This window comes from Balaenoptera acutorostrata, chromosome 1, assembly GCF_949987535.1.
Source record: "Balaenoptera acutorostrata chromosome 1, mBalAcu1.1, whole genome shotgun sequence".
Taxonomy (NCBI): Eukaryota; Metazoa; Chordata; class Mammalia; order Artiodactyla; family Balaenopteridae; genus Balaenoptera; species Balaenoptera acutorostrata.
The window spans coordinates 109,193,057-109,214,164 of NC_080064.1; the positions used below are offsets into that span (position 1 = coordinate 109,193,057).

The window sequence follows — 21,108 nt, forward strand, 5'->3', positions numbered from 1 at the left end:
GAAAAATTCACTGGCACTTGCTGTTGATACTGCCTTATCATATTAGTTGGCCTTCTGGATACTTATCTCGCCAATCTGACTAACAGTCATTCATTCAAAATTTACCAAGACTGGTCCACCACAGCCTGGGGATACAAATGAAGAACAGAAGCCAGAGTCCTACCTTCAAGGCACTCCAGTCTGGTGTGAGAAATCTAAACACGTTTTCAGTGCCCAGTGGGGTAGGAAGAGGTATTAGGAGCAACTAGTTTACCTTGATGGGTTAGGGAAGTTTCTCAAACTGAGTCTTTAGGATGTGTAAGGCTGGAGGACAAGATACATTCTAGGTAGAATTAAGATCCTTGAGCTTCAATAACAAAAAAACAAACAACCCAATCCAAAAATGGGCAGAAGACCTAAATAGACATTTCTCCAAAGAAGATATACAGATTGCCAACAAACACATGAAAGAATGTTCAACATCATTAATCATCAGAGAAATGCAAATCAAAACTACAATGAGATATCATCTCACACCGGTCAGAATGGCCATCATCAAAAAATCTAGAAACAATAAATGCTGGAGAGGGTGTGGAGAAAAGGGAACTCTCTTGCACTGTTGGTGGGAATGTAAATTGATACAGCCACTATGGAGAACAGTATGAAGGTTCCTTAAAAAACTAAAAATAGAACTACCATACGACCCAGCAATCCCACTACTGGGCATATACCCTGAGAAAACCGTAATTCAAAAAGAGTCATGTACCAAAATGTTCATTGCAGCTCTATTTACAATAGCCAGGACATGGAAGCAACCTAAGTGTCCATCATCGGATGAATGGATAAAGAAGATGTGGCACATATATACAATGGAATATTACTCAGCCATAAAAAGAAATGAAATGGAGATATTTGTAGTGAGGAGGATGGAGTTAGAGTCTGTCATACGAAGTGAAGTAAGTCAGAAAGAGAAAAACAAATACAGTATGCTAACACATATATATGGAATCTAAGGAAAAAAAAAAAAAGGTCATGAAGAACCTAGTGGCAAGACGGGAATAAAGACACAGACCTACTAGAGAATGGACTTGAGGATATGGGGAGGGGGAAGGGTAAGCTGTGACAAAGTGAGAGAGTGTCATGGACATATATACACTACTAAACGTAAAATAGATAGCTAGTGGGAAGCAACCGCATAGCACAGGGAGATCAGCTTGGTGCTTTGTGACCACCTAGAGGGGTGGGATAGGGAGGGCAGGAGGGAGGGAGATGCAAGAGGGAAGAGATATGGGAACATATGTATATGTATAACTGATTCACTTTGTTATAAAGCAGAAACTAACACACCATTGTAAAGCGATCATACTCCAATAAAGATGTAAAAAAAAAATTAAAAAAAAAAAATAAAGATCCTTGAGCTTGGCACCTTTCTTTTATACCTTTAAAAATTCTAAACAGGCCTAACAAACTGCTTGGCACATAGCAGATGCCCAACAAATATTTGTGGTTCTAAATTATTCACGGTAGTCCATGTGTGTAGTTAACTAAGAGCTCATCTATACCTAAAACAGGCTGGTGAATATTTACGGGTTTCAAATGTCACCATTCACCCCATAGATATGTAAAATAAAGGTCTATATGAACAAATACATTTGTACAGCTGTCTGTTCACTAAGAATAGCTTCTCTTTCACTGTAATTTTTTGTTTTTAAAGCACTTTCACAAATATGGCCTCATTTAATAACAATTTTAAAAATTATATACCCTTTGAGATTTTTAATCCCCTCTTTTCTGATGGAAAACACATACACAGAGAGAAGCTTACAAAGCTTGCATGATACCCAGATAGCAAGGAGCTTGGACCTACATATTCTGAATTTGAATACAGGGTTCATGTCAGTTCTCCAGGGATTTATAGCAAAATGAAATCAGTCTAGCCATGCAAAGTCCACAAGCTGAAGAACTCTTTAATACTTTGCTTTTATAACTACTATCCACATTCACCCACACTGTCTACTAGCCACCACCACCCTCCCCATCCCCCACCAATCCTGCCAACACACACCTATTTCTATTTCCAGGTTAGAGTTAAGAAGCAGAGGAGCTTCCCTGGTGGCGCAGTGGTTGAGAATCCGCCTGCCGATACAGGGGGACACAGGTTCGAGCCCTGGTCTGGGAAGATCCCACATGCCGCGGAGCAACTGGGCCCGTGAGCCACAACTACTGAGCCTGCGTGTCTGGAGCCTGTGCTCCGCAACAAGAGAGGCCGTGATAGTGAGAGGCCTGCGCACCGCGATGAAGAGTGGCCCCCGCTTGCCGCAACTAGAGAAAGCCCTCACACAGAAACGAAGACCCAACACAGTCAAAAATAAAATAAATAAATTAAATAAATTAATTAATTAAAAAAAAAAAAAGAAGCAGAAACTCCAACCCTGAGCATTATTTGTGGGTCTCTTTCATTTGTATAAGTTGTACCTTTTGTGATAATAATTTCTCTTTTAAAAGCAAGCAAGCTTCTGGTGGCACAGTGGTTAAGAATCCATCTGCCAATGAAGGGGACATGGGTTCGATCCCTGATCCAGGAAGAACCCACATGCCACAGGGCAACTAAGCCCGTGCGCCACAACTACTGAAGCCCACGTGCTTAGAGCCCATGCTCCACAACAAGAGAAGCCACAGCAATGAGAAGTCCGCGCAACGCAACGAAGAGTAGCCCCCGCTCGGCACAACTAGAGAAAGGCTGCGCACAGCAACAAGACCCAATGCAGCCAAAAATAAATAAATAAATAAATAAACAAACAAACAATTAAAAAAAAAAAAAGCAAGCAAGCCTCATATTTATGCACGCAAAATTAGTTACAAGCATATAATACAATCTGACAAGTCTAGTCTACCTGGGAATATAGGTTATACACTTCTAATATTTACATAATTAACATTTCACATTCAGGTCTTATATGGAACAAGGCTGGTGGTAAGGTACAGAAAGTCAGTCTATTTTCCTTGTTTGGCACTCTAGAATTATGGACTTTAGAACTAGGATATCAGAGATCATTTCATTCCACACCCTCAAGTTACACAAAGAACACTGATGGGCTTCCCTGGTGGCGCAGTGGTTGAGAATCTGCCTGCCAATGCGGGGGACACGAGTTTGAGCCCTGGTCTGGGAAGATCCCACATGCCGCGGCGTGACTAGGCCCGTGAGCCACAACTACTGAGCCTGCGCGTCTGGAGCCTGTGCTCCGCAACAAGAGAGGCCGCGATAGTGAGAGGCCTGCGCACCGCGATGAAGAGTGGCCCCCACTTGCCGCAACTAGAGAAAGCCCTCGCACAGAAACGAAGACCCAACACAGCCATAAATAAATAAAATTAAAAAAAAAAAGGAACACTGAGAACCAGGTGAGTGAGATTAAGTGACTTGCCCAAAGCCACACAGCTAACTAGCAAGAAAACTGTGTGTAGAACATAAATCTGTTAACACCCATTCCAGAAATCTTCACTTGACTTCATATATATTGATAACTTTCAATTCTCCATGTAATCTGCACTGTGGATTGATATATGAAAACATCTTTTCCTCCTGCCACCCAGATAAATCTCTTACTTCTACAGATGTATATCAAAGAAAAAAATGTGTACCTGGGAAATTTAATCACTTAAGCAAACCATATTGGAGAAGGGAAATCATCTATAAAGAAAATCATGAAAACATGCTCAAATCATCATTTTTGTTTTGATCGTCACCACTAAAAATATAAATTGGATTTGAGAATACTGTATTCTTCTAGCCTTATATCCCTAAGGTCTGAAGTTCTGTAAAATTTAAGTTTTATAAAATTATAAAATTATGTGTGACATAGGGAGAGATTTTTTCTTTTTCTTTTCTATTGATAGTTTGAAGCTATAATACACTTCTCCTATGTTAAGAAATCACAGCATTAACTAAATTTTGAACAGAATAAAACATAAAAACCAAGAGAGAAAGCACCAACCTTTAACACATTACTTCTCCTTGTCCAAAAATGTAAAATGCCTGGAAGCATCAAAGCAATCACTTTCCTCGCATTCACATTTATTCAGGTTTATTTGCAGAAAAGCTACATTTCTTCTTCCTCTAAGGAAGGGCCACCATCAGCACAGCAGCACCGAGGTCACACAATTCTCCCTTATGAAAACTTTAACCTCCTGACTCAATCATTCAATAAGCACTTATTAAGGACCCGCTCAGTGCCAGGCAGTCTGCTAAGCGGAGGGGACACATCATGCATCAACTAGTAAGGCATTATCCCTGCTTTCTAGAAGTTCATCTAATGGGCTGGTTCCAGAGAAAACCCTAAGATCGGTATCAGCTAACTTCCTTTATTCAACAAAGATTTACTGAGTGCCAGGCACTAGAGACAGAAAAGGATGGCAAGGAAATTTTTAAAAGTAAGAGGTCTTTTCAAAATTTACTGAACAAGTTGCTCTTTTGGATTATAAAAATCACATGTTCTTCTCTAAGAACACCAATCATCAGAAGTTGACTGTAAAGGCTTTTAATGATAACACCTAACCAAATATTTTGGTCAAAGGCACTGTTTCCTCAATCTTCCTACACTGGGAGGCCAGGCAGATACTATCCTGGACCAACATAATTTTGTTATTTATTATAAGATCCATAATATAGGAATGTGGTTGATCTTACCAATAAACTGGGATAAGTTGTTTCCTATGTAGACAGATGCTTCCAGTAAAATGTACTATAAGCCTCTAAGGTCAAACAGATGATAAATCCTGTTAAATTTTCTTGCCACCACAGAGCACATCAAAGTAGTATAGGTAACCCTTCACGAAGACATAGCACCAGGCCAAGTTCTCAGGGTGTCAGGTCTCTGCTTTTCCTTCTCCCTTCCACAAAAACTACAAAAGGTATCAATTAGTACACAAGTCATCTGGCAAATATCCCATTGTCCTCTGAGTTCTTCTCCTTGAAATTAATCCAGGAAACCAACCCCTGTAAAAATGAATCCCATTCCATTAATATTTTTAATGTTATTATTAGTAATGATGGTGGTGGTGATAGCAACCACTAGCTTTGTGGTTCACAAAACACTTTCAAATATATTATCTTATTTACTAAAAAAAATGGAGAGGGGATAAAAGGAAACATCATAGGCAACTATCTCAAATATCAAAGATCAAACCCCCCTAGATAGCTCTAGGGCTTCTGGCTAAAGCAAAGTTTAACTGGAATTGAAAAGCAAGCATTTTTAATTCTACCAAAGAGTCAAGAAGTTATTTCTATCAAAAAAGCAAAGGGTTGACTCTAGCAAAGCAAAATCACAAATAACCCCCTTAAATGCTAGGCCTAACTGATTCAATTTATAAATGTTAAGTCTCAGCAAGAATCTGATATTATAAATCTTTGTTACCCCAAGCCCTTTCCCAAATGCTTTACCCACAGTTAAAGGCTCAACAAATACTCTTCTAAAGAAGGAAGAGTTAATGATGAGGCAGCTGCCCTAGGAAGACAAAGTGACAATACTCAGCATTCAAGTAGCTTTTTAAGATTTAACTAACGTTTATTGTGCACCAAATCAAGTATCAAGCACTAGGCTAGACACACCCACATAAATCATCCATTAACCTCATGAGCCATGCCCAGATATTCCTGGAATCCAAATACTAAATTGACTGGATCCCCAATACTAAATAGTTTTGACACTCACAACCTTGATCCCACCTTATTAATCCCTAGAATTCAACTCCTACTGGAATTTAGCTCATCACTCTCACAGACTTAAGCATCTTTTAATGCTTTCTGCTAGGTAATGCTCATGAAAAAACTCCCTGTGCCTGTTTTTAAGCTCCTAACTCCAGAATACCACTCATTCCAGATATGGCACATGGTGATAATGGCCATAATCTAACAAGTATTCTCTTGGATCACACTTGCTAAAGAATAAACCTAAAATGCTAACAAAACTGGATTTCAGCTGGGCAGAAGACATTGAATATTAACAGTCTTCTCAACCTCGAGACTATTTTCTAATCCTCTGAATACAGAAAGTCTTCTCTGTTTGAACGAACTGTGGAAAGCAAGTGTGACCCAAGAGTCACATACTCATCAGAAAGAACCAAGGGAAAAAGAAAAAAATATTCCAACTGGCATGACCACATCACAAGGTTAACAACACATTACTCATCATTGTGCTACAAGAAAGAACTTGCAAGCGGGCAAGGAAGTCAAGGAAACAAACAAAACTCTCCCAGTGCTCAAAGCACAAACACATCCAAATGCCAAAGCAGGTCTCACTGTCCAGTTCATGCCCAGGTATGAGTGGGTTCAGAGAGAGTGGGTAGAGGGGAAGAGAGAAAAAGCATTACTGTGCAGGTGTGCTTGCCAGCACCAAGGCAGATTTCTTTCTCAGATTCATCAAGAGCCTTTTTAAAAAGAAATACTGGGGGAACCCACCTATTTTTATAGCTTGATTTGTGCAATTACAGAGAACATGTAGTATATGTAAACAGCAGCATATTGTATTGATAATTGTTGCAGATATTCCCTTTGGAATCCATCGGTTCTATACCTAAATCCTAGCTCTGCCACTTTCTTGCTATGTGACTTTGGGCAAGTTATTTAACTTCTCTGTGCCTTAGCAGGGACCTCATCTGATATTCATTGTGATATCCCTCAGCACCTTAAACAGCGCCTAAATATTCTGGTGAATTAATATTTTATTAACATAGTAATAAATACTTTGGATGAATTACCTGCAAGCAGGTATAAGAGTATCTACCTAACTTATGGAATTGTTATCAGTATTAAATGAGGTGATTATATAAAACACTTAGTATAACTCAGGGTAGGGTCTTCATCATTAAATAGCAAAGTTTTCTTCCCTTTATTCCCCAGGCAGGTCAAAAGTTATAAAAGAAGAGTCATGGCAAGGATTAAAATGGGATAAGAATTGTAGAAGCCAAACATTGGAATATGTTGACTACAAGGGAGCTAACATAAAATCCAGGAATATTTAATCTTGGCTGATGAAATTACATAACAGTGTCAGACCCTTATAGTAGATACATAGTGTTAGCTGATCCAGAAAATGCTATTTTGCATCTGCAGGTATCTGTTACCAGATAGATAAAAGCCTGGTAGAAAGGAAAAGAAAAGGAAAGGAAAGGAAAGGAAAAAAAGGGAGTAAGAAGGAGTCACATCTTAAATATACCTGACTACATATTTAAAAACAAAACATAAAGGATTCTTCAGAAGGCCATTCAATTCTCTAAAAACACACCATTAGCAAAAATACCCTATTGATTCACAGTATTTACTGCCCTTTTTAGGTAATAAGATCTGTGTAAGGAAACTGTTCATAACTGCTGACAGGGTAAATAAGCCTGAAAGATTTGGGTCCAAAACTCTCCTCCAAAAAGACTAATGTGGCCTTTGAGGCTACTTCACCTATAGTCTGTAACCAAAGCAACCTATCTACATGCAGGGGGAAGGACTATTTTATCTTGAAAATTGGGGGTCATGGAATATATGCAATTAAATCCAAAATCTGAAAGAATCTTTTTCCTTGACTGTGAAGAAGTGAAACTCAGAAGAAGATAGCTCTAAGAAACCTAGATCACTGTTACATTAAGTATACACATTTAGCGCCTAAATATAAGGAAAATCTATGCAGAACTGAAACAGCTTGTGGTTAAACCTCATCATAATGTGGTCTTCAACTTCCCATTTCACTTCCAGGCATTTGCTCTGTGTTTTTAACCACCTGCCCGACCTCCTCTTAAGCCGTATGATATAATAGAAAGAGCACTGAACAACAGTCAAAAGAATGGGCTCTACACCAAGTTCCACTACTTACGAGGCATGCACACCAGCCACTTAAACTCTCTGTATTCAGTATTTGAGTGTTGGGCTAGACTCAGTGCTTGCTTCCACCAGGGTATCCCTTTGGAGAGTAGATCAGAAACCAACCAAACCCAGCTCCCCTACTGCTATAACCCAGAATAAAAACATGAGCATTGTTCTTATCTATCCCTTTCCCATAAAAGCAGTTACCAAATTCTATTTAGTTTTCTTCAAATCACTTGAATCTCTCCCCTTTCTCCATTCCCATCACCCCTGTAGAGACTCTTTTGTAACAGTCCTCTAACTGCTCTCTCTTTCTCCATTTCACACCACACGGCTGAATCAATTTTCCTCAAATACTATTTATATATACAATTCCCTGCTCAGGAATTTTTCACTGTAAGGATAAACCAAACTCCTCAGCCTGAGATTTAAGGCCCTCTCCAATTTACCTAACTCTCCAACTTTATTAATCTCATTGCTCTCCTAGGTGAAACACTATGTCTACTTGTTCTGCCCCCCAAGCAAGATGGGCTCAGCTCAAAGTTCTCATACTTTGAATGTTTCCCCTCTATAATCACCCAGTCTTCTCTCTTCTCTAAGGCCTAGATTATCCTAAGGGTAAAAATTTTCCCTACCCACTCCCTCTAAACTTCTGTATAACTCTATATAACTGTACCCCTCACTTGACACGTAATGCCCATGACTCTGTATTACTATTTATCTTTTTATGCAAACATTCAGTCTTCATAACTTATTAAGTTCTTGATGACTTTAACTCTTTCTATACCTGAGGCCTAACTTTTCAGAGGTCAGATATCTAACAAAATGTTTGTTGTTGAGGGTAACTACCTTGAACAAGTCATTTAAATATTCTGGGCCTCATTTTCCTCACCCAGACAATGATGACAATATGTAAATTTCCTTTCCATTCTAAAATGCTATGTGAGATTATACATAATACTACATAGCCTGTATTTCTTTTTTTCTAAATATGTGTGTGTAAATAAATAACACTATGTCCTATTTTAACCCAGAATATAAATTCCCAAGGGGCCAAGTCTCCTACTACTTGTTTAGTTTATTTACTGGGTAACACTTCCTTGGCATCTCCTTAGAGCATCTTGTCCAAATTCCAGTACACAGCAGGTGTTCAGTAGAAAGGAATTTATAGTCTCAGCCAGACAGCAAACATCAAGGGAAATCTGCGTAGATGATTTTTTTCAATCTTAATTTCCATAATGAACTAGTATATTACCAAAAATTACAAAGATGATGTGAGAGAGAAGGAACTTAATATTAAAACGAGAGGTCATCTTGTGTCAAACAGCTAGGAATTTATTTTAGGCAACCAAAGAAACTAGGATGCAGCAAATCTTAAGTCTAACTCTCAAATTCTATTTTCAGAATTCTGAGGAGTGTGGGAAGTCTCTATCCCTAGACAGTAAACAGGGACCAAGTATTCTTCATATCAGATAATCTTGTCCTTAGTACTGATGGAAATTTTCAGAAAATGAAGAGTCCAAACACTCAGCCAGGTGAGCTCCTAGTTCAAGGAAGATGAAAGCAAACACTCACAAAGGAACTCATTAGAGCAGCAAAGTTTTTAAATGAGAGCATGCTATCCAAAATATTTTTGTTAGTAGCATTATATTTTCCCATTGTCTTGCCTCCATTCCTCACTTAGGACTATCTTCAGGTAAATATCAAGACTTACTCATTCTAAAGCCTCAGAGGAATTCTTTTCTTTTCCTTTGAAGTCAGTTATTAATGATTCAAAAGGCACTAGTAGACCAACTCATTTAAAATGACCTAACTTTTCAAAGAATTATTTTAGAACACAAAGCTGATACTTTCAAAGCTGACGTCTATATATGATGTTTTCCAAGTAGGTATGTGGCCTGGATACAACTTTGATATAGTTTAGGTACAAGGTTTATAAAGAATTCTAAGCCAGGTTTTGAACGATGAGAGGAAACAGAATCTCTTTAAATTTTTATACGTATCCCTTTTTCCCATTTCTGTTCCTCAATCCTATTCTATAATATCTGCTAACTCTCGCTCTCTACTCTGTTTCTTTGCTCTTTCCCCTGACTTCTGCATTCCTCCTCGCTCTTATCCTAAGAACTGTTTGGGGAACCATGGGTAAGAATCTGGTGCCAGCAGCGAGGGCTCTTACCCTCCTCCCTGTTAAGTCTCCAAATATCAATAAAATCAAGGGCCACAAGCAATTTTCTCTTCCCACCACCAGATCTCCCTTATCAAGACTAGAGAAGAGACATGGTGGTGGCAGGAAAGGATAGTGGGGTAGTCATTTACTCAAAGGAACTGTAAGCTCATTAAAGCCAATTCAATCAATTATATGTAGCTACTGACAGCCTAAGTTTTCATCTCAGCCTTATCTTCCAGGTACTCTGGCCTATAACCTTCACACATTCCCCTACAACCTTCCTAAATATACTAACTGTGCTGAGAAATAAGAACATTTTATCAAAAATTTGAGCTAAAGATAACTACAAAAGATAATCGGTTGTAAATTAAAGTTCAGAAGTGCATTTTAGAATTATAAATAGATTTGGGATTAGCCCTCAAAAAGGTCCATAATAATGTTCTTCAGAACCCCCATAGGAAATCAAGACGTGACATGTTAAGTTTAATCACAGTTTAAGCAATAACTATTAAATATAAGCTTAAGCAATAACCATTTAACATAATAACCATTAAACATAATAACCATTTAACATAACAACATAAACATAAGTTTAAGCAATAACCATTGGTGATATTTTACTTACTTTACCTCTAAAATTGCAATTTCATTATAGTTCAACTTAACATTTAATTTCTTCCTGGCGGGGGCAGGGAAGGGCTTCCGTGAGGCCTAAACAATGTTATACCGATACTACACATTCCAGAATTAAAAGCTTAAAAATATTTTGCTGAGATACAATCTGGTCTCATCAATAAAAAAGGTGCTGTTAAAAGTATAAGTACATATATATGTACAAATGTGTACATTATTTAGGCTTTCTTTTTTAGAGGCCTAAGAATTCCTGTTTCTCAGCAGTATTTATTAGTGAACAGATAGGCTGCTTTTTCCCAACGCCAATATAAATCTCCAGTGAAGGTGTCAAGACCTTGATGACAATAGCAGAATTTGATAGCTAGTGAAATGAGTCTGGCCACAGGAGCACATTGCCTCAAATGCCATCAGGATCAATTCCCAGGAGTTTCCTCATTGGGATGATATCACCAATCAATTCCTATTTCATTTCTCAGGGAATGTTTGCTCTCATCTCCTACAGGAAGTTAGTCTTGACTGCTCTCAACTTTTATGTGCATTTCTATATAATTTTCAGTGCTGAATGTTTCTTTATAAGCTCTATTTTTCATCAGGGTCACTATACCGCTCATAATTAAACAGTTCACCAACTCAAAGGACTGTATTTTTTTATTCATTAATTAACCATTTAGTCACTAATAGTGACTAAATGCCTACTATATTTAAGTTACTATGGCAAGCCCCTGAGGGATACAAAGATAAAAGAAACTACTTATCTGCTTTCAAGGAGCTCACAGTATAGTAGAAGAGCCATGCTAAGGGCACAAATAAACTAAAATACAAGAATATACAACTACCACCAGATCTGTACCAATAAAATGATAGGCAGATTCAGAAGTAGGAAAGATCACAGCCTGCAGGAGAAAAAAAAAAATCAGGAAAGTTTTCATGGAAGACAGAGTTTAAACTGGGACTCTGATGGGTAGGATTATTTCATGAGGCAAGTGGGGAGGGCAGTGGAGGAAAAAGGCTTCAAGATTAGGTGATTAAATGAACTAGATCTACATGTACACAAATGTGAAAAACAATGTTGAGAGAAAAGGTTGCAAAAATATACAAGCAGTATGACTCTATTTATGATTTCAAAATAAAACTATATGTTGTTTGTGTCTATATTACACATTTTTTTAAAAAGTATAGAACATGAAATGGAATGATACATAACAATTCAGGCCAGGATTCATTTCCCAAGAAAGAGGAAGGGGATAAGGATGCAGAGTAGGACTCTGGCTATATCTAATACCTAACAGTTTATATCTTAAAGAGAGTGAGAGATCTAAAACAAATATGATAAAGTGTTAATATCCATTAAATTTGGGTTGTGGGCTCAAAATTGTGTTAGGGTTTTTTCCCCTGAACTTTTCTAAATATTTAAAATATCTTAGTATTCAAAATTTTTAAATTAAGAAAGGGCTGGGTGGAAGAATAGGGGAGGCATTAACACAAAAATAATCAGGAGCAGGTTGGTTCCCCTAAACTTTAAGGGAACAGTTGATAAGCTCAGTTTTAGACTGAAGAGGGTCCTTCAGATCCCCCACATAGTGTGCACAAAAGGCACTTAGAACAGAGTGAGGTGGAGGCTGACATATATGGACAGAAAGGAAGTTTTTATTGCCATCCTAGGTCAGATAACTGAAAGGAGAGAGAACCACCTTCCCACGTAGCTTAAATGCCGTGTAACCAAGTTATCTGCCCCAAAACAAAGCCAAGGAAACTTCCAGTTACATAGGAATTCAGATAAAGACTCACTGTGAGTAGCTATTCTATGCCGCCTCTCTCCCCACCCCTCCCCCAAACACTCATAAACAAAAACGAAATGTACCCTTGCCCACTTGAGAAAGAATTAAGAATTGGCAGCTCTGCTAAAGTGGACAGTATCCAATCCAAGGCCCTTCTCTGGAGATGTTGACAGAGCCCAGAGAAAGGAGTAGAGAAATCATAATTCAGTTAAGTTTCGATGAAGACTTACCAATGGAAGGCATCCATCCTTCCACATCCCCTCATGTCCCAACTTTCCCCAGGGGAATCTAAGGACCTCTAAGATGTCCTCTAATCTGTTCTGTCCTTCTCCAGCAAAAAAGACTAAAACACAAAATCCAAACTCTTACTTCACACTTTAAACCCAAATAATTTACCTTCACAAAAATCCAGTGAAATTAAAAACATGGGGAAGAAAGATTTAGAATCCAAGTATAATGACAAATCTTGTTTTTTAGATATACTTTTTGTCAGTGCCCAATTTATCATAGCTTATTTCTTTTACCAAGGTTTCATTGGTACAATTTAAAACTAAGTTTAAAAGAAAACTTGAAGGCAACTTAGCAGGAGAGAGAAATACATCTGCACACACAATAACACAAATACCTTGACATTCTTCTACATCTGAATCACTATCGCTGAAGAATCCTAACATCCTATTCACTCCACTCCAGGGCATCCAACTGCCCCAGGTCAAAGTTCCTATTCTCCATGGTACTCTCAGGACAGATCTTCCTCAGTCAGACCTGGGAAAATACCACTGTTCACTTTGGGCTAGTAAAAAGGACAATGGAGTGAAACGACAGAAGTCCTTCTGTCTTCTAGCTCAATGCAGTGTGGCAGAATGGAACAAACACTGCAACGGGACTTGTGAGGGAATGAGAGAGGTGAGCTAACATTTATTAATCACCTACCACATTACAGCCACTGAAGACTGAATTCCAGACCAAGCTATCACTTCACTACTTCTGTGATCCTAAGTAAATCTCAGGTATTCCATTTGAAAATCAATGAGGGAGACTAAGAAAGCGTAACAGTCCCTCTAGTTCTCTGATTCCATGATTCCACAAACATGATCACTCAACAACAAACGTATTACTGTTAAACATAATAAAGTTATTTTAAAAGTCTTTTGGGCTTCCCTGGTGGCGCAGTGGTTGAGAATCTGCCTGCCAATGCAGGGGACACGGGTTCGAGCCCTGGCCTGGGAAGATCCCACATGCCGCAGAGCGGCTAGGCCCGTGAGCCACAATTGCTGAGCCTGCGCATCTGGAGCCTGTGCTCCGCAACGGGAGAGGCCACGATAGTGAGAGGCCCGCGCACCGCGATGAGGAGTGGCCCCCACTTGCCGCAACCAGAGAAAGCCCTCAAACAGAAACTAAGACCCAACACAGCCATAAATAAATAAATAAATAAAAGTCTTTTGCTTTGTTCCTCTCCAATCCATCCTCTATATACCACTAACAAAATCATCTTTCTAGAACATGAAACTTACTTTATCACCCAATGCTTAAAAACCCTTAAATGGCTTATCATTTAGTGTAGCACAAGATAAAGCTGTCCATGATCGGCCTTACCTACTTCTCCAGCCTCTTCCCTGCCCTCCAACCCTGTCCTCCAGCCATAATAATTACTTAAAAGTTACCTGAAGAAGTCTGACTGTTGCGTTCCTTTAAGCTTTTGTTCGTGCTGTTTTCTCAGCCTGGAGTGTACTTCTCTCTCTCATCTGTAGGGTATATCCTTAACTCATCTTTCAAGACTCAGCTCAAATATCATCTCCTCTGGGAGGCACTTTCCAACCTCTGAATGTCCAAGGCAGAACTGACCTTTAGGCCCCCACTCTGCCCCCTACATACCTCTATCACAATACCTATCACACTTCATTCCATCTATATACTGACACATCTCTCTCCTCCCACTAGACCCATAACCTCCTTGTAGGTTGAGATCTTGTCTGACTCATCTGCTTCCTTAGTGCCTAAGACAGTGCTTACAAGAGACATTCAATGGATATTTGATGGAGTGGGGAGCAGAGGAACGGAAAACATGAAAGGAGACAGAAAAACTCAATTAAGATGGCCTGAAGAGTGGAGAATAGTAGTATTTATCAGTACCACTATCTTTGGCCTTCTGCTCTTTCCCTACACTCTAGTCTTCAGAGAGCTTATTCATTTTCTTGGCTACAGCTACCACATCTATGCTGATGAACTGCAAAACCACACTTTCAAGCATTATTAACCCTCACCTCTCCACCAGCTGTAGGCTCTTCTCTAACAACTGCAACAGCTTTCATTTGGACGTTTCATTGCCACTATAAATCCAAAACATCTCAAACTGAACTCATCATATTTCCCTAAGAAATGAGGAAACCTCCCTAACTTCTTTACCCCAGTCAGTGTCTCAGAAACCCAGGCTTAAAATGCTATCGTTATGTTTGATTGATCACTCTCCATCATCTTCCACATCCAGCCCGCACTGATTTCAATTTTTTCCTTCACAATCTCTTTGTCACTCTTTCCCCTCCTTAACCCACCCTCCACAACTCTAGCTCAGGCCTCATCACTTCACACATCCCAGCTGCTAATCTCCCTTCCCTCCAAGCCAATCTATTTCCCAATATCATCATATTACAATCCTAATAAAAAATTCTCAGTGGCTAGCTATTTTCCATCGTTTAAGATCTAAACTTATAAGCCTGACTTTTAAGACCCTCTACAAACATAGCTCCAGACCATCCTAACCACCTGTGTTTTACTACTATTCACTGCGACTCAGGTCAGTCTCATCACCGCCCCAAGAACATTCCAAGTACATTCCTGCGCCCAGGCTTCTGCTTGATCCCTCTCAGCTCCAAAATTAAATGATTTTTTTGTTATTTGCTTCATTTTCATTTCTTGTACCTAATACAATTTTTTTTTAAGATCTGGAGTAAGTTACAATTCCTCTGTGACATCACTCATAACTACCTGAGTACTCTTCTCCCAAAATACCTATGGTATGAGGTCTGTATTATGCAAATGATAATACACTTTCACATTTTAAAATTTTCTCTGGCATAAAGAGGCTCAATAGGTATTCATTCCTTCCTATTCCCCTTACTCCCAACTAGGCTGTAAATTCTTCAAGGGCACAAAACTGTCATTTTTCCTAATCCTCCGTACCACTTAGTAGAACTAAATTCACAGCAGGTCACTAAAGATAACAGCTTAGTAGTCTCTCCTATCAAAAACTATTTCTTATAGTATAAGGTATGAGATAATCCTAAAAAACAGTTAAAAATAATCCTGAACTAAACTGTATAAATTAAGATGCCTGATTTTTCCATCTCTGAATTTTAGCTCAGAAATACTTCAATCTCCTGACTTAAGTGGTAAATAATAATCCTGTGCCCATGACATCACAAGCACATAGTTTGGTAATGATTATGAGAAGGCTGGGGGTAGGTAAGGATGAAGGAAAGCAAGTCAACTGAAAGAACAAGGATGGAAGAACAGCTGTGTGATTTTTTTGTTTACTTCTTAAGTGTGGACTTCTCCCCATTCCTTTTTCTTTTTTTTTTTTCTTAAATTGGCCACATTTTCAAACAAGTTTACTTCAGGAGGAAAAATCTAATAGATTTTCAAAGGAGCTAATATCTGAAGACCCTCTACAAAGCCCAAGTATTTCGAAAAAGCCAGCTTAATCTTCAACAATGCAGTATCACGCAGTAGGACTCTTCCAGATATTGTGAGTGAAGACTTATTCAGGCTGCAACATAGGCATCTTCTACCAATAGCTCTTAGGAATAAGGCAGACAGCCTGAGGCCACATTGGACCCACACAGATTTTGAAAAGAAATTGGTCTTCATTAACATACTCAGTATAGCCCAGTCTTAATTACCCTCATATGGACTTTTCATTTTATGGATTTCTGAGGCAAAATCTTTAATTCAAGACTGACGTTTCTTCACCATCAGTATACTTTCCTCACTATCAGGTAATTCAGGCTTAGAAATGCAAATTCATTTCATCAGTATGATCCCCAAAACACTAAAGTAAGTCTGGTTTTTAAAAATAATGCATTTTCAAACCAAGAAATTTCTTTCTGAAGTTCTGAATTACCTAAACTAGTGCTCCCTACAATAGCAGAGATAACTGAAAGTTCAATGCACTGGAAACATGACACTGTCCTTACCATAAGCTCTTGAAGAGAATCCAGCCATAGCCTTGAGACTTCCCCACAGGTTGGTACATCAGACAGTCACAAGCAGAACTCAACATGGTGAGTAAGGTGTGTAAATACAAAAATTTCTACAAGGAATCTTATGTCTCCTGGCTGATCTCTGTAGGCCAGGATGGTCCAGAAGAGAAGTACGAGAGTCACAATTTACCGAGAGTCACAATTTACCGGTGCCTGACTCCTTGTCCCTGAGTTCTTGGATCAGAGGGCTCAATACTTCTCATTAAATCCATCCTTTGTTCAAGGACCTACAATGACTCTATTGACCCTTTCATCAACACCCAACAGAGTCTGGCCTCTGAGTCCCCTCCACCCTCTCGCCTGCTCTACCCATGACTTGACCAACCCACATTTTCTCCAGTCACTCTCATTTATTCTCCCCACAAACACAACTTAGTCATTCATACCATCCTTGCACACTGTACATTCTATACTTTCTGCCCAGAAGATCTTTTATCTCCTTTTACTCCTAACACAGAACAACTATTTTATTTAGTTGAATGCTCACACCTATTATATAGATAAGGATGGAGAAGTAAATTGCCCTATATAGATAAGGATGGAGAAGTAAATTGCCCAAGGTCACATTAGTAAAAAGTAGAACCACAATGTGAACCAAGATCCATCTAACTCCATAGCCCCATGCCTCATTATGACTCTAATCCATAGCCTCCCAAGTCCATTTCAAATTTTACTGACTCAGAAATCTTCCCTAATTTACTTCATTCATACTTTGTTACTTCGAATTTTCTAGTCTCTACATACTTCATTTGTAGCACATTAAACTTGGTTTTGCTTTTATGTTTTTTCTTAAATGTTAAAGCTTATAATAGTCTGCTTTCTCATTTACATACTGCCTTCCCCAACATCACCCTTGTCCCAAGGGCAAGAACACCTGTTTTTACACCTTTTATATCTCCCCAAAGCCTGTCACTGGCACTTGGAAACTGCCTTATCCACAGGAGTGTTCAGTCATTATTCAGCAAGGATTTATTACTTAAAAAAAAATCAACTTCCTTCTTCTATCATATTAAAAAATCAACTAATTTCAGGCATTCATGATAAAACTGTCCTGCATCTACATTCTAGTTACCCAGATTTTAATTGTCTGATTTATCAGGGGCTGTTGAGAAGATTCCAGGCTGCCATTCCACAGCTCCTAAGTTTGCATAGGAAAGATACTGCTGAAGTCACACTTCAAAGCATTGTTTCAGGATTTTTCCCTTGATGGGATGAATGTCTGGGGTAAGAAGAACACATGCTCCCTTATAAAGTCCTCCGCCAGCATACTTAGCATACTTGAGACATTCAGGAGCTCTAAAACTTTAACAAGTGGCACTTAGTGCCCTCATAACAGTCTGAAAACTTATTTTTAATACTGAGTTATTCCATCATAATTCACTTGGTTACATATATATTGAATCTCAAAATTCCAAACAAAGCCTTCTGAGAACTGAAAACAGTGATGGGCTATTGGGCTGCCCTACACTTATTCCTAGAGTTTATTCACTCCTTCAATCCCCACCCCCAACCCCTGGAATAATATATGTAGTTCAACTAGGGGAAGTTGCTAAATACAGATATGAATTGAATTTGCCAGATATCATCACTAATATTGGCACGAACTAACTCATAAATTAAAACAACTATTGATAGTCAACAGACTCTGGAACAGCATGTGTGATTTTTAAAAATCAGATATTACCCTTCAAATTAAATCATTTTCAATAGGGGTCCCAAAAGAAAGAGGTTAACGAAATGAAGCTTCAGGAAAATTTTCACGTTGTTGGTAACATAACTACACAAAGTCCAACTAGTAATTAACAATCATTACTGGTCAGCCTGCCTTATACAAGTCAGTAGACAGCCCTTTCTTTGGCAAAGGTTTACTTTTTTTTTTCACAAAGGAGTCTTTGGCATTAAATGAAAGGGATAAGTCAAAGCAGGCAACAACAACAACAAAAATAGTAATAGTTTGGAAACTATCTTCCTTCCATCTTTCCTTCCTGCTTGAATGCGTACTGTCCAAAGTGGATATCTGTTCAACTCTAAATTATTCATGTTAATGGATGATTATCGGTAGAAAGGTGCTGATAATCCGAAATGGAAAAAATCGAAAAATAATCTATTTCAGTTTGGGAAAATCTTTTCAGCGTATTTATCATCTCAATTATTCCTACCATGAGCTAATTTGTGTATTCATTTGTAATCTCTAAGTACATAGTAACTGGCCACTAACTCAGGGAGGTGCTCTGAGGCATGCTGGGTAGCTAGTGGAAATTAGAACAGACCGGTATTCAGCTTCCAGATGAGCAACATCAATTTCATTTATTTTACAGTTCTGTCCAGCCTTCAAAATATCAATAGACTAGCACAGCAGGTTGGTTACTAACCTTTAAAAGAAAGGCTCGGAAAAACAATGAGGACAAAGAGTATAACTGTTTGCCCATAATGTATTCATTTGTAAATTATGCACAGCAAATGTTTAATTGCAAGTCTGATTCTCCCTAGGCACCCAGCATAAGCCCCTGCTGTCTTCTCCATCCCATCAAGAATGCAATCTCATTTATTAGGAAAGAAAGTTTCTGTTTTTTAAAGTTATACAGTATAGAAAATGTTTTTAAAAGATTTAGGACTAGCTATCCTTTTGGACCTGCCTTATCACTACCTCTTCTACTTTGTCCTTTCCCACTTTAGAAATAGGTTGAAAGACAAAGGGATCCAGCGTCCTCTAAGATCTAAATATACAGTATGAGAAGCCAAAGACTGAACAATTACCCGTTTGTGATTTTCTATCAAGTATTTTATACATATATGTACGAAAAGTCAACTAATTTTTGCCTTTGCATTCATGAAAAGAAAACTCCCTGAAGAGCTGGGGAGAATCTCTTACAGAAAATTTCTTTCAACTTAATTTTTATATCTGTATTGTGCCCAGAGAAGCCACCTGGGCTCCAGAGAGACTACCTAGACCGTGGCGGGGGTGGGGCGCGGGGGCAGGGGGTTGAGAAAAAGAGAGAGGAAGAGAGAGAAGGAAAGACGGAGGGGAAGAGAGAGGCGGAGAGAAGAGACTCAGAGCGCTGGTCCTTGTGAGCCGACAAGCTAAAAATACGCCGGCCCAGTAAACAAATCCCGTTCCATCCCGATCGGAGCCACACCGTTAACCTAGTAATTATGAGAAGAGGAGTGAGATCACGCAGCCCCCGGCTTACTCATCATCAGCTTCTAAAGTTTCCATCGGCTCATGGCAACTTTTCTTTTTTCTAAAGTTCATAAGCCTGCCCTAGAATCAATCTCTCTCTCACACACACACACACACACTTCTTTTTCGCTCCCTTCCTCCATTACTGGACGCACCTCAGTTTGGCTATCGACAGGGGAGAACAGCTTGTTTCCTTTTCATTTTACTTTTATATTGAGACTTTAAAATGAACTTTATCCTACAATGAGGGTAGTACCCTGCACTCCTAGCCACCTTAAAACTCCACCATCCCTCCCCGAAAGTCTAGCTGACAAGGGAGGACCGTCCAAACTGCCCAGCACAGCTGAGGAAGGGAGGCCACGAACGGGGAAGGGGGGCTGGGAAGGCGGGACGCAGGTGAAAGGGAGGAGTAACCGGGGAAAGGTTGGGGCCAAGCAAGGAACAGTCAGGGCGAAGAGGGGGTGCCGAGAGGAGATGGCTCAGGGTGAAATATAATCAGAAAGGAGATGGGAGACAGTGGCGATCAGAGGGTCAGAGTTTGGGAGTCTGAAGAGGCGGGAGGGGCGGGAGCAGACGGGGGAGGGTGACAAGGCGGGGGCTCCGTTACCCTCGCGGCTCCCGGGGCAAGGCCCTAGGCCGGGGCGGAGCGCGGGGCCCGGCTGCCTCTCCTCATTCCTCTGCTGTGACCCCGGGGTCCGGCCGGCCCCTCCCCCGTCGACGATGGAGGCGGAGGCGGTGGCAGAGACTGAGACCGCGGCTGTTGTTCCGCACAGGATCAGGAGCTGGAGCCAGACGGGAGTGATCTGGACTGGCCTCCCCCAGTGGCTTTTTGCCTGCTCCACACTCGGTCGCCACTCCGACTCCGGCTGCTGGTTCAGGATCGGTGGTTTTCGGCCGTCCGGCCGGAAACAAGCGCCAGTTTCCGGCCGGAGCGGGTTGGTGGTGACACCCAAGCGGCCCCCGGGCCTCCTCCCGCCCAGCCCCGCCCCGCCCCACCCCATAGCAGCCCCGCCCTTAGCGCCACTCCCCTAGCTGCGGCCAGTTTGGCGCTTGCCCCGCGCGTGACCCTGTGTTTTCCTGGCCCGTGTACCTAAAGCCCCTGTTCTAGAGAGTTCTTGAACCGAAGCTGGAGGGCTACTGGGTGGACTCTTGAGACTTTGAGGTGTAGTCAGTCGGACACAGCCCTTTGGGAAGAAGCAGAAAGAGGCGGGGTAGTTCTAGAAAGGTGAGAGGGATGAAAATACTTAGAATGAGAAGACTGAAAT

General features: G+C 40.0%; 1 protein-coding gene across 3 annotated transcripts in view; it reads right to left on the minus strand.

The window, feature by feature from the left end:
- OTUD7B (OTU deubiquitinase 7B) overlaps positions 1 to 20,756 on the minus strand; it is a 57,487-nt gene extending 36,731 nt beyond the window's left edge. Inside the window, exon 1 of one of the 3 annotated variants that reach the window (XM_007177959.2) lies at positions 20,451 to 20,756. The gene's annotated coding sequence lies outside the window, so the exon portion shown is untranslated. Of the gene's footprint in view, positions 1 to 4,663; positions 4,830 to 16,596; positions 16,616 to 20,450 lie in introns of those variants that run through there. The other 2 variants (XM_057542688.1, XM_007177958.2) reach the window with 2 other exon arrangements.
- Between the last annotated feature and the right edge of the window lie 352 nt (positions 20,757 to 21,108).